Below are 10,165 nucleotides of genomic sequence, written 5' to 3'. Positions count from 1 at the left end.
CAGCTCCTTGTCATTGTGTCTTTAAACGCGTTCTTCTGCAATTCGCTTCATTTCTTCTTTTCATCATCTTGCGTTTAAAAACACTTGAAAATATAGTTAATTAAGTGTGATGAATTATGTAAGTTACATTCTCTTAACTTTATAAATTTACACCAAAAGCTATGCTTAGTCTTTTAACTCGCATTCTAACTCCATTGTTTTACTTAAAAGGCCATAATAACTTGTATTTCTATAAGTTTTCAATGACATGCAAAGTACTTAGATGTTGGCAAGTAGAAGGTGTAAAGTAAAACCTATGCAAGTAGAAGGTGTAAATTGACAAGTAGGAGGTAAAAGCCATGCAAGTACGAGGTGTAAAGTGATAATAGAGGTGAAAGTAAAAGCCAAGCAAGTACGAGGTGTAAACTGATAAGTAGAGGTGAAAGTAAAAGTCATGCAAGTAGGACGTATAAAGTGACAAGTAGGAAGTGTTGAAAGTTAGACATGCAAAGTTCACTATAAATATGTTATTTTCAAATGGACAAATTTCCATTTTACTGGTGTGTTTTCTCTCAAATCGGTCCCAAAAGTTTCCATTTTTAGTCTAGTTTTTGAGATAGAACTTTAGCTTTAAGGAGGTGGAAGGAAGATATCCAACCGATTGAGAAAAGAGAAAAATGTCATTTATGAAGGAAATCTGGACAAGGTTGAGTGTTTTAAAGCTATAAAACTCAATTCTTAGACTTTGTGACTAAAATTTGGAGGTATGACATGTCTAAATAACTTTGTAAAAGAAAGTTTTCTCATTGGAGTTATGGATGTTTAGTTATTTACCTCCAAAGTTGGAATTAGATTTTGGATAAAAGTCAAGCCGTCTAGGCATGTGTGAGTGGGCAAGAGAAAGTTGGACAAATTTATAGGTCGAGGACTTAACTCGTATCTGTGTGTGATAAAATGAATTTCAAATAAAGATTTTTATGTGTATTTGCTAGCCAAAAGTTTTAACATGCTTTGATTTTAATATAATTCATAAGTTTTTTCTAAAAGATGTGAGGCATTTGGTCGACTATTTTCATCTGTATGCATAAGTTTCCATCGTAGATTTCTTGTGTTGAACTCTAAGTGAGCGACTATTATGCGGCTTAATAGGATTATGCGTTAAAAGGTACATTCATATTCATGTGTTGCTAACTTTCTACATATATACATGTCGTGCAAGTTTTCCTCTCTATCGCCCAAGTGTAAGTGAAGAGAGGTTTTCTGGTAAATCTAGGGTCGAACACAGAGAATTTAATCTCCTAATTCTCTTTATTGCACAACTAAATCATGCGGTATGAGCTATACAGTAAAGTTATGCACAAAATAATGTTATCATATGTATTTATACTAAGGTGCTTGGCGATGCAAGGTGAGCGTGACAAGTTCATGAAAATGAAAAAATGAACTCATGTCTAGGCATGGTGCGAAAGGCATAGTTTAATTAGCTACTTGCAAGGAATCGTGCTTTAATAATTCAAGGTGATATAAAGCATATATTAACTTTGAATTAGGACAATCAGCCTCTCGATATCATTGCCATACTTGCTTACCTTTTGAGATTCAAATACACAAAAGTTAAGCTATGATTTACATCTAATCAATTTGAATACGTTATTAGTAATTTCTCCTTGATTAGGGCGGGTAATCTTTTGGTGCTTTTGCTATACACATTGGCATCTCTGCAATGTATGCGAAGGACAAATTTAATGACAGGATTGTATTTCTACAATCTTCTCGTCACTTGCTTAGCAAAATGCGTGTTCTTACTTGTCAGGTGATTACAATCAACACCAATGTTCTCTCGAATGAACACTATTTTAACTTTCGCATTTGGCTTAACAAAACTCATATCGTAGCCAACATGAGCTTAGCTCAACTAGCACTTATATGTACCTGTGAATAAGAGGTCCCGGGTTCAAATCATCTCCTTTGCATTTATTACAATACCTTTCTTAAAAAAAACTCATAGTGTAGACACGATGATTCTCTAGATATGAAAAACACATTTCTTTGCTAACAAGTTAACCAAACAAATTAAACATGAAAGGTAATAGAAAAATGGGAGCTTTGAATAAGATGTTACGCCTCAGAGCATAATTTCTCATACTCTTTGGCTCTAATTTTTGCCTATTCGGTGAGGGGATGGTGGATGGGATGAGCTCTCTCTCTCTTTTGTTCTAAGCTCTCACCTAAAACTCAAGAGAATACAGAAGACAGACATATAGAACTTGCTTTTCGGGCAAATTGTGCACACCACTCTTAAAGTGAGAGGCTCTATTTATAGGCGAAGACTGATGTTCACAGGATGCCATTCGTCATTAATACTTTTGAAAAGCTGCATCGCCACCACACATACGTCCTTTTGTCCTTTTTCTGACTCTCACGCCAACAAATTTTGTTTGCTAGCGACTTATATCACCTAACTTGCTTCTTTATGTTCGCGTTGGCTAAATGCGTCACCTTCACGTAAACATTATATCGCTAAGCTTCACTTCTTTTGCCTAAAATCCTGCAATAAGAACACTATTCACATATTAGTCAAAATTCCTACTTTTTCCTCTGTTTTCTTTTATTCTCATGCGATTAAACTTCATTATTTTACATAAAAGGCTATAATAACTTGTATTTATATAAGTTATCAAAATTAGAAATGTACTTGAGAAACATGAATTTGCTAAGGTGCATGTTTGTCTAGCAAGTGAAAATAGAATTGATTTATGAGCATTTGAGTTTATAAATGTATTTGACAAGCATGATTTATGGTTTTAAGGTTTGCTAAGTGCAAGAGATTTCTTAAACATGTGTTATTGATTTAATAAAAGTTAGTTATTTAAAGCATGTTTTAGTCTATACTAAGTTATCTCTATAGCCCTACGGGGTAGAACACTTATCTCTAAGGATTTAAGGTAGGGACACATATCTCTGAGGTTGAGTTGGGGATGCCCATCTCTAGAGTTAGTCCAATAGTATTGATCTTACTCTACTATGGTGGCTGAGGTTTGGATTTGGTATCAATTTATCTCTGCCATCTCTTAAGGATTTGATTCTTGGGTTATAGACGAGGAAAAACTAGCGTATGAGGAATTGTTTTGAAATGTTTGTTGAATTAAATTATTAAGATATTTGCTGAGTTTATGGCTTAAACGTTTTATAAAATGCTTGTTTTAAAACCTAGTCACTCGATGGCTTTTCAGCTGACTCTTTCAAAGCTGTTTTCCCACTTTTTCAGGTAAAGATCATGTTCCTAGAGCCTGATACGTTGTTGTCACTCAGCTAAAAAGTCTTGTCCTTTCTTCAGTATGTTGTTCACTCGTTTTAAACTTATGTGTACATATAGTCTTGTGAATATGTCTATGATATAGTTAGCTTTAAGTTATGAGTAGAGAGGTTTGGCTTTTTATAATTAGAGAAACTATGGTCTATGTAAGACTATCTTAATGTTTGTTATAATACGAGTTGCATTTTAGTTGTTTCAATATACCTCTTTTTGTTAGAGTTGTGTTCTCCTTCCGCAAGTTATTCAAGTAAGGGTCTTAAAGGTTAGGGTCAACATGTATTGTTGAGTAGAAAATAGTATATGTTGGCCTCACACCATCTCTCAGATCGAGAGAGGAGGTGGTTTGGGAAGGGGTGTGACATTTACAGTCTCGTAACACTTCGTCAAGAAACATGGCATCACCAAAAAGAGTATAAATTACTAACTCGACAAGAAAAGGGTTTAGCATTCTGTTAAGCTTAGACATGAACGTACTAGAAACAAATGAATTCATAGCTCTAGTATCTAATAATGCATAAGCAAGAGTATCACAAATAAGTAAAGTACTAGTAATGACATTTGGTGCATCCTCAGCTTTGTTCTGAGTCATAGTGTACACCTTTCATTGCTAACGAGGTCATCCAACTCCTTTCTACTTGGTGTCACTTAGTCCTTCACCTTGAACCGCTGTAGCTCTCGACTAACTCATTGTTTGTGATATCACTCGCTACTCTTCTCAAAGTTTTGTCCTTAATTGCGGAAAATCTCTCATAAAATGTCATGTCTACCTGTGATGGTAATAAACATTGGCTTCTACAAGGCATTAACCTCTTTGACTCGTACCACAATTATTGAACGAAGCTCTCCCTGCTGTGTTGGCTGTGGACTTCTCCTTTGATCATGATACTGTTTCTGACCTAGCTAGTTGACTAGAAGCTCTCTAACTTTGCCTTCAATAGGCAGTCTCTACACTATCCCTTCAGAAAGACTGGCCAATGGAACAAGATTTAAAATCCCTTCTCCCAAATATTGCGGACTAAATCGTCTTGGTGCTTGATCTCGTTCTCATGCTCCATTTCTAGCTTCTCCGCTAATAGGCTCTACTTAACTCTCATCATAGTCTCATACTAACTGTGAAAAATCCGTCAACTTTGTAAAAACGATCTCCTTTTGCAAACTGCTTTCAAACCTCTTACATCTATCACTCTCAGAGGCTATGGTAGTGAAGTACCCGACATCTATGTGTACTTTCTCTCGTATTCCACTACTTCTATCGTACCTAGAACTAACTTGAGGAAATAATTCCTCTTTGCATCGCAATATGTAAAACCCTAACCCTAGTTTACCTAAGATAAACTAATTGAGAAGGAAGGTTAGTGAAAATTAGGGGTGGACTAAGTGTTATGATTGGTGTGTCGTTGTTTTAATGTCATGGTTAAGGTAACATGGTAACCTAGGGTAGAGAAATGGTGAAGAAAATTGAACAAATATTAGTGTTAGGCGGTTATCAGAGAGTGCTAGGCGTTTAGAGGTTAGACTAGGTGGCAAATGTTGTTTAAATAACCTCTAAGGACAAGGTTATATGACCATAGGTATGCTAGGCGTTTTGCATGATGATAAGTGGTCAAAGGGGCTTGAAAAACCTCTTAAGAGAGTGGTGTCTAGGCGTTTTGGTTAGAACTAGGTAGCCAAAGCAGCATGTTAGGCAAGAAGAGGTTAGTAGGAGGTGTTAAAAGGTTAGTAGGTGGTGTAAAGTGTAAACCCCGAACCATAGGGAAAACTTGGTTTCTTTAAGGGCTTGAGAGGTTAGGTTTTGAAGGAGTTAAGATTGGAAGTTTATTCAATGAAGGTCTTAGAGGATGTGTTATGGTTGTTGGAAAGAAGATAATTTAAGGTTGTTAAGGAGAGTTTGATTTTTAGGTTGAAAAAGAGGAAACTTCGGCTAAGAGTCAAGAAATTAAGGACTACGCGTTTAGAGGTTATAAGTTGGGTGTTGAGCGGTTAAAAGAAGGGGAAAAAATCTCTAAAGAGGTTATTAGGCGAGATGACTTTAGTAGGCGACTGAGACTTATGGGTGGCATTAGGCGAGGAAGAACCTCCAACAACTAGGGCGACCAACTTACATCTAATGAGGAGACCTTGTCATTTAGAGATTAGTGAGGCTAAATTGGGCAAGGCGAAATGGCTAGGCGAGATTGTGTTGGGCAAGGAGCCTTGCACACATGATGAAGCTTGTGACAATGTATGAAGGTTAGTTAGGCATTTTGCTTGGGTGAGATGATGAAGAGGTGACCGAACTAGGCAAGACGGTGGGTGCTTTATGTCACAATCGTAACTTCTCAACACGATTGTGCGGCACTTGCTTAGCTCAATCAGCAAGTCAGCCGTTCGAAAATCGGAATCCGCGGACAAACTTGCTGTATGACGTAGCCTCCCTCCCCGTTCTTGGGAAAATGTTTTTATAAAATGGGAGAGAGAAAGTAAATAGTTGAAAACGTCATAAAGAAAGCATTGAAGACTGTCAATTGCAAGGAAAATAACTCAACATGCAAAGAGTGCGACAAGGCTTGGGCGGGGGTCGGATTGTTCATGTACCCCCTATAGTACATATTGAGAATTTTGGCCTTGGCAGGCTTGCATATGAAAAAGCCGAAATGTCACACTGTGACTCGGCGACACCTAAACGAAAGAATTAACCTAAACTACTTTCAAGACATAAAGATAAAGTGATTTGGGGGTATTCGGGCATACGGCCAACGGTAAATAATACGTTGGACAATTATGCCCCTGACATTCTCCCCCACTTAAACGGTTGACGTCCTCGTCAACTGACGAAGCTGGAGCTCTTCGGTCTTCTGCATCCACGCTTCAAAATCTTCGACAGGTCTTCCACTGGTTACCTCCACGAGGGGCTTCTTCCGCTGCACCAGGAATTTATGTACCTCCCTCGTGGGCCTTCTACCAATCCTTACTCTGTCAGCAAGCGCTTGCTCGAGTTCTCTGTCTTCCTCCAGGTCTAGGTTGACAGATAATCGTACGACATTGCTACACCGTTAAATGGGAGCTTGGTCTTCCTCCACTTGGACTCAAGAGGGCATCGCTCTCGATTTACCCCCTCCTCCATCGGCCTTGAAGCTTTTTCTAGGCACACTCGAGCGATGTCGGCCATCTGTTCCCATTCCTCCTCAACTCTGTGAACTTGAGGGCGGTCCCCTACGTAAGGACCATCAGCGAGAGGCGGCAATACAGGATGCCTCTTACCTTTAATCTCAAACGGACTTCTCTTGCTCGACGAGTCTGTCTGAGCACTATGCCCGAATTGGGCTACCTTCAGCAGTTGAACCCAATTCTTTTGTCTGCCATCAACACAATGATGCAGGTATTCTTCGAGCACAAAGTTGAGTTGCTCGGCTTCGACTTCAGGAGTCTTGGTCGCCTCGACGACCCCAAGACTTGGCCCCTTGATCATGGCTTGCTTCGAACCATTGAAGGCGACCCGACACTCGAGGTTCTCGCTCCACTGAGTGTCTTCTTCTCTCGACGACCCACCTTGGTGGCACTCTCCCACATGAATCGGCACACTCACCTGGCCCTGCACAGAACAACACTTTCCTCCCTTGGCATCAGTAAGACCCAGCGGCACCACGGGGAACTCGTATGCTTCATGCCTAGTGACACAAATTTTCTCAAGTCCCTTTTCCTCCGTTGTTCTTACTCGACATTGCCTCGGTCGGTCGTCTGACTTTGGGAGATGCTTCACTCCACGTGGGCGGCCATCAACACACTGTTGTGGGCTTCTGTCCTTCTTCTTTAGGGAAAGGACGCGGACTCCATACGGAGCTTGTACGGGTATACTACACCCTGTATTCGACAACATCTCTGATGGTTCCCGAAGTTTGGTCAAGTCCGGCGGCGCCATGCGATAAGCATTCTTCGCATGCGCTTTTGCCTCTGATGGCGGCTCCTTCCCATGGTCGGTCCTCCTTCGCCTCGACGAGGACTTGGGCCAACTATTTGGCGTCACACCATGGCACTTCTCTGGGACACATAGAGTGTCCTTGGGGACTGTCTCCCCCGGCTTTTCCAACGCCCCAAGCAGGATCTCCACAGATGGTGGTTCCTCTTGGGCGCGACTCTTGTCTAGTTGCATGGCCGATATCGTTTTAAACCCGTTGGGCTGACGAATCTCTGCTGGCACTACCGTGGGGAAAGATCCGGTAATCGTTAGACAACTGGCTGAGGGCATTGGAATGACTTGATGTTCAAGGAGGAACTCCATCCCCAGTACTACATCAAAGTCATCCATCTTTACAACCACAAGGTCTACGGGGCCTTTCCATCCTCCCAACCTTATCGTCGTTCGCTTCACCAATCCGATAATAGGTAGGGCAATGGAATTCACGGCCTTCATCTTTCCTGAATCCTTCTCCCAACGGAGCCTTAGACGTCTAGCTTCCGCCTCAGTTATGAAGTTGTAGGTTGCACCAGAATCAACCATTGTGCTCTTAGTCTGTTTTTGGTTGATCCAGGTGTCAACATACATTAGGCCCCCTTTTGTTGGTACATGTCTCTCCCCTGACTTTTTCTGGAGAGACAACATGTACTTTATGGCCCCAATCCGAGTCTTCTCGCCTCCATCTACCAGGTCCGCTTCGTCCTCAGCACGATTTGACTTATCGTCTGAATCCGCAATTAGTGAGGCTTGAAACGCATGGAAGTCGACTTTATTCGGGCATTCTCTTGCCATATGTGGCTTACCACATATGTAACAACTCAGGCGGCGCTTGGGTGGGCTTTGATTATTCGGCCTTTGCCATGTGTTCTCTGTGTTTGACTGGTGAGATCTTCGGTCTTTACCAGTATATTCGTCTCTCCTGACAGTTTTGGGGGAACTCGGACGACTATTCCTGTTCCGTCCAGGTGAGGAGCTTTTGTGACGTCTCACATCTTGAGTGTCACTTGTCAGATCGAACAACCGTTCGGCTGCTGCATACGCTGACGTGAGGTCTTGGACCCTTTGTTCATACAACTTGGCCCTTGCCCACGGTTTCAGCCCTTCGACAAAACAGAATACTTTGTCTTTCTCGGACATGTCGCGAATGTCTAACATCAACCCCGCGAACCGTTTCACGTACTCCGGAATCTCGCCGGTGTGTCTTAGATCGCGCAACTTTCGTCGAGCAAGGATTTCCACATTCTCGGGGAAGAATTGCGAGCGGAGTTCTCTCTTCAGGGCGTCCCAAGTATCTATTGTGCAACGCCCTTCCTATATGTCCACGTATCGGGACCCCCACCACAACTTCGCATCCTCAGACAGATGCATCGTTGCCAATGTCACTTTGGCTTCCTCGGTAACGGTGCTTGTAGCCTTGAAGTACTGTTCAAGGTCGAAAATATAGTTCTCTAGAGCCTTTGCATCCCTTGCCCCACAGAAGGGCTTTGGTTCCGGGATCTTTACTCTACTAACTGAAATTGCTCCTCCAGCTGGAGCTTGGCTTGCCATTGCTCGCATCGTGAGACTCAGCCTTGCGTTCACGTCTGCGATTTCATTTCTAACGACATCGAGGGTGACTCTAAAATCCTCCGACATGCCGTTTATCATCTCTAATAGTGTCTTCTGAGCGCTATCAAGCTCGCTGACACGTTCTTCCATGTGGGCAGCAAAGCCTGAAGAACTCTCTCCACGCTCGTAGTTAATAGTTCTTTTGGCGTTGGTGTTTTCTTCTAGGGCGTCAACCGTTGCCAACAACTCTTGTATTGGCAACTCTTCGACACAGCCAGCTACCGCATCGATCGTGTCAGCTTTCTCAGAAATTTCGTCGACACGAGACTCCAAGTAGCGAATGGAGTCGGGAACTTCGACTAGGTAGAGCATCTGCTCTTCTATCTCTACTAGTCGGTCTCTCTGGGCCTTGCCCGATGGATTCGACGACGACATGTTTCGGTGCAATCGTCAATTAGCCAACCTGGCTCTGATACCACTTGTCACAATCGTAACTTCTCAACACGATTGTGCGACACTTGCTTAGCTCAATCAGCAAGTCAGCCGTTCGAAAATCGGAATCCGCGGACAAACTCGCGGTATGACGTAGCCTCCCTCCCCGTTCTTGGGAAAATGTTTTTATAAAACGGGAGAGAGAAAGTAAATAGTTGAAAACGTCATAAAGAAAGCATTGAAGACTGTCAATTGCAAGAAAAATAACTCAGCATGCAAAGAGTGCGACAAGGCTTGGGCGGGGGTCGGACTGTTCATGTACCCCCTATAGTACATATTGAGAATTTTGGCCTTGGCAGACTTGCATATGAAAAATTCGAAATGTCACACCGTGACTCGGCGACACCTAAACAAAAGAATTAACCTAAACTACTTTCAAGACATAAAGATAAAGTGATTTGGGGGTATTCGGGCATACGGCCAACGGTAAATAATACGTTGGACAATTATGCCCCTGACACTTTACAGGTGTCCTCTGCATGCTTAAGTTAAAACATCTGCAAAATACCTACAAAATACTCTACCAAAAATCCAAACATGTACAACATATACACAACCAAACCTCTCTCACATACACATCAACAAACTCAAAATGCATGGTTCAAACACCTGAGTAACAAAAGAAACCTAAAAGACAAGAATGTGTCTAAATAGTGTATGTAAGATCCATATATCTAAGTTGTTTTAAATCAAAGTATGGTTATAGTATGGTTTTATAAGCTTTCCATTGTGTTACTTTTCATAAAGAAAAATTTACTACAACATTATTTAACAAGACTTTTGAGTAGGTAAGTCATAAGTTAGAAGGTCAGTATGTGTCCTAAGAGAGTCTGGTTTCACACATCTTCTTGTAGCTAGTGAAGTTACTTAGAAGAGGAGTGAGACAATACTATACT

Source organism: Cucumis melo, chromosome 10 (assembly GCF_025177605.1).
Source record: "Cucumis melo cultivar AY chromosome 10, USDA_Cmelo_AY_1.0, whole genome shotgun sequence".
Lineage (NCBI taxonomy): Eukaryota > Viridiplantae > Streptophyta > Magnoliopsida > Cucurbitales > Cucurbitaceae > Cucumis > Cucumis melo.
The sequence above is the reverse complement of the archived record's forward strand: the minus strand, read 5'-3'. Positions refer to the sequence as shown.